We start from the raw sequence: 5,237 nt of genomic DNA, 5'->3' as shown, positions 1-5,237 counted from the left end.
AAAAAAATGCTTTATTAAAATGCTTATGCTAGCTTCGTACAACCCTAATTTGAAAATATCAAAATTGAGTTATTGTCGGACCACCTTAGTTGGAACACAGATATTGTCGGACCACAGTATCTTGGTCACAACAAGACCACAAACATCAGACCACCATTGCCATGCTCGTTACTGTAATTCAGCTGTCGTTGATATGCCGACACCCTCCAGCTCTTGCTGTTGTAGCGCAACATCGTCATTGCTTGACCGTCATATCCTGATTCCCGCTATGTCGGATCATCATCGCATAATCACCACCACCGTTGCGGTACACCGCGCAATCACCAGATCATCATTGCTCAGCCATCCCCACCCTCATGATTCACACTGTTACTGTCCAATCGCCATCACCAAATCACTGTCAACTACTATATATATATAGTAAGCTTTTCTTACCCAAATGCAACCCGTGTTGGATGATATAATAAATCAAAGCAATAACTCCCTTTTCATAAAATTTATGATAATTCCTTTAATTTTGTTGGAAGCTATTGAAAAAGAGCTCCTTAAAGCAACTCCAACTGCTATTCTTTAGTTAGTAGCTTCCTTAAATTTTAAGTGAAGCAATTAAAGTAGGCAAGTTGAATTCCAAGCCATCTACTACTATTATGCGAACCTTTTTTTGAAAATATAGATCATCAAATTTCAGTTTCAATTTCAAATTCGAGATCATTCAGAACTCTATTTTCAGAAATTTTATAGTTAAAATGATCAATGATACACAAATTTGTTCAATCTGAGTTTGGTAGAGTCCAAATTAGACCATTAAAACACATTTGGAAGTTCGGATCATTAATTGAATGGTCAAATGAACTCCAAATTTGACATTTTTTTATATTCAAATTCAGCGTCTCAATGAGAGGAATGTAACCAGTCTAAACTCCCTTAATTCTGATGTCTTTAGAACCTCAAATCATTAAAAATCCCTATTAAGCGATCATATTGTTACTAGAGTTATTCGCTAAATGACCAAAATTTCTTTCCATGAGTGAATATAAATAGACACCTCTCTACAATTGATGGGAGGAGTCAAATTCCAGTGTTTTTCTTGATTGAAGACCCTGCCTTAACTTTCGACCTTCATAATTGTTAACCACCATCGACCACCGTCGACTACCACCAGCCACTGTTGACAGACTCTATCGTGTAATGACAAATCTCTGAATATGGTGAATGAAGTATCCTAAATATTGTGTAACAAAGTATCTTTAATATGGTGTAATGAAGTATCTCGAATATACTATAAAAATATATCTCGAAAATGATATAAGCAAATAACACTAAATAGAAGATCCTTCAATCACTCCTAGTGATAATGGATTAAGATCTCCGTATTTAGAATATGGTGAATTTGTTCATACTCTTGAAGTTTTTCATATTTTGTATACTGACAAGTGTTGTAGAAGGTATAACATAATAAACTCAACGAAAGGGTTGCAACCACCAATTGATGTAACACTGACTATGGCATCTTTGGCTAACTAATGCCCTTACAGGAAACCAATATGGCTTGTGGGGCTAGTTACTACTATAGTTACACAAGACGACTTACGTGGCTAACTGCTATCATTATAACTTTTCGATGCAACCTTATTGACCAACTGATGCTCTTTCAACGATCAAGTGTGGCCTATGTGTCTACTTAGTACTATAGTCACCCACAACAACCTATGTGGTAAAATGGCAAAATGTTATTATTACAACCTTCCTGTATAACCATTGTGTTCAACTGGCGTTCTTGCAAGGACCCACTATGGCCTGTATAACCAGTTAATACTGTAACTTTCCACTACGCCCTACATGACTGACTTCTATCATTATAACCTTCCACTATAGATTTTATGGCAATTGATGCTCTCGTAGTGACTCATTACTGCCTATGCAGGCAATTAATATTGTAGTTATCAGCTATGACATACATGACTAATTGATATCATTACAGTCTTTCACTACAGCCCCTTTGGCCAACTGAGGCTATTGTAGTGACCCGCTATGACATAAGTGTCTAGTTACTACTCTAACTACCCAATATGTTTTCTATGGCTAATTGTTATCATTACAACCTTCCAATATAACCTATGTGGTCAGTTACTATTTTTACTTCCTACCATGGTCTATGTGATCAATTATTGTCATTGCAATCTTCTAATACAACCTCTATGGCCCTCCAACACTTTAATATGTACGACTAGAACGACCATTCAAGCTATGTGACCCTACTACAACTACCAACCATGGTTTATCTAGCTAATTGCTATTGTGGCATCTAACTATAGCTTTTGTGACCAACTACACCCTGTGTGACCAACTACAAAATTTATGGCCAGCTACTACTACAGCTTCTCACTATAGTTGTTATAACAAATTGATGCTCTTGCAGTAGTCTTATGTGGCTTATTACTACTATAACTAATCATTAAACCTTCAACTATAGTCTTTATGGACAACTGACACTCTTGCAGTCACCCACTATGGCTTATGTGGCCAGTTACAATCATACGTACCCATTATGGTCTATGTGATAACTAATATTATTACAACCTTTGTGACCCACTGATGCTATTGCGACTACCAACTATAACATATGTGGCCAGTTATTATTGTACATTCCCACTACAACCTACTTGATCAATTATTATCATTTCTGTCTTCCACTATGACATATATGGCAAACCAATGCTCTTACATTTACTAATTATTGTGTCCTCTCAAGCCAACTTATGCAACTGCAACTACCAACCACGACCTATGGAAAAACTCTGACTGATCTAGCCAACTGCTATTGTAGCATCTAGTTATAGTTATGTGACCAATTATGGCCTATGTTGTCAGTTATTATTGCAAATTCTCACTATAGTCTTCATAACCAACTGACGCTTTCATATCAACCCACCACGGATTGTGTGGCCAGTTATTACTATAGCTGTCCACTAGAGCCTATATGACTAACTATGGTCGTTACATCCTTCAACTATAGCCTCTGTGGCCAAGTGATGGTTTTGCAGTGACCTACTACAATCTCTGTGGCCAGTTACCACTGTGACTACCAGTTACAACATGCGTAGTTAACTGTAATAATTAGAGCCTTCCATTAAAATTTTTGTGGACAACTGATGCTCTTGCAACAATCCACTAAGGCCTATGTAGGTAGTTACTACAATAGATACCACTATAGTTAAAGTAGCTAACTATTATCATTACAGCTTTCCATTAGAGCTTTTATGGACAACTAACGTTCTTGCAGCAGCCCACTATGGCTATGTGGTCAGCTAAAATTGTAGTGTCCTACTATGACCTATGTGGTCAATTGTTGTCATTACAGTTTTCCACTACGACCACTGTAGCTAATCAATACTCTTAGAGCAATCAATTATGATGATATCTCAGGCCAACTAACGCTAAACGCTACTGCAGCTACCAACCATGCTATGTGTGTCCAACTGTATCTTATCAAGTTAACTGCTACTGCAACCTTCAACTCTAATTTATGTGACCAACTACAACGTATTTGACCAACTATCGTCTGTATGCCCAGTTCCTATTGCAGCTTTCTATTACAACCTCTGTGACAAATTAACGATCTTGTAATTACCAATTATGGCTTATGCTGTCAGTTTCTTCTTGAACTTCACACTATGGCCTCTATAGCTAACTGACACTCTTGCAGCTTCGCTGATGTGGTTAATTACTACTACAACTTCCTATTATGACATCATTGGCTAACAGAAGCCACTGCAACTGCTAACTACGACATATGTGATCAACTTCTACTATGTGATTAATTATTACTATAACTTCCAACTATGACCTCCAATGTCAACTGATATTATTGCAATCTCCAACTACGATTTTTATGGTCAACTGACTCTATTAAAATCACAAATTACATCAAAATAATAATTAAAATAAAAAATTCACTCCTAATATATATAGCAAGCTAGTCAATATATTTGGGCATTTCTCAAGTGCAAGGAAAATAAATGTTTTATAATATTTAAAATCTCTCATAATTTTATTTTATGAATTTCTTTTATTTTATATTGAACATTAACTATCAAAATACATAAAAAGGAGCATTTACACACATTCCACACAATTCTTATATATTTACATATCTCTAAAATATAAAATTTTATATTTACTTGTGCTTATAAGTTTAAATATCAAATAATAGTTGTTATAAATGCAAAAAAAAATGTATCTTATGCATGAAAATTTCCAAAAAATAACATGCAATTTGTCTCCTAATAATACATATGACCAAATAATCTTAAGAAAAAAAGAATGATCCAACATTAATTAAGAAAATAAAAAGAGAAAATGACAAAATAGGAACATGAAAATCATCCACATGAAGCTAAAGACACCAACAAGATGCACAAAAGAAAATCCAACTCCATATTTTACACTCATGCCCTTGAAATTTGCAATAATTACCCATAAATAGTATAATCAATACCCTTTTGTTTTATTGGGACAACAAGTCTAGGCATTTATTTAACTATATCAATATTTTTATAGCCGTTTTAATTGTAGCTATTTGAATATATTTTATTTCCTTTTTTTTTTCTAATAATAACCCTATAAAATTTAATAAAGGTTTGACATTAAATAAGTATAGAAGATTGGTACAAAGTTGAAAAGATCAGGTCTATGATGAGGCTCTTGAAATTTGATGCCTTGTAATTATAGGTGTACAACTCGACCCGTACTCGACTAAAAAAAATGAGTTTTGGGTTAGGTTTTCTAATCTGTTTAATATTTGAGTCAGGTTTTAAATCAAACAATTTCAGAGGAAAATATTGCGTCTGTACATAACACGTTCGAACGACCCACCACCATCCGCCACATCACCATGCACTTGTGGGTGATGTCGTGGCAGCCGCTAATTGATTGTCCGGACTTGCGGACTTCCGGGCATAATATTTATTTCAGGGTTAAACGTGAATCTGACGAGACAATCCTAATTAATTGGATCTATATAATTGACAAGTATTTACACAAAAATTAATGGCGATTATTTTCCAATGTGATATGCAAATTTTTCTCATATATTTTGTCTTATTACTGCAAATATTAAAAAAAAAAAAAGACAAAATTGTTAAGTATGGGAGAGCTGTTGTTTAGTTCAATTTATCTCTTTTTTTTATTTTTAAAATAATAGTTTTAATTTTATAAAAATACTATATATATATATA

This window comes from Phalaenopsis equestris, unplaced genomic scaffold (genome assembly GCF_001263595.1).
Source record: "Phalaenopsis equestris unplaced genomic scaffold, ASM126359v1 Scaffold000002, whole genome shotgun sequence".
NCBI classification, from domain to species: domain Eukaryota; kingdom Viridiplantae; phylum Streptophyta; class Magnoliopsida; order Asparagales; family Orchidaceae; genus Phalaenopsis; species Phalaenopsis equestris.
The sequence above is the reverse complement of the archived record's forward strand: the minus strand, read 5'-3'. Positions refer to the sequence as shown.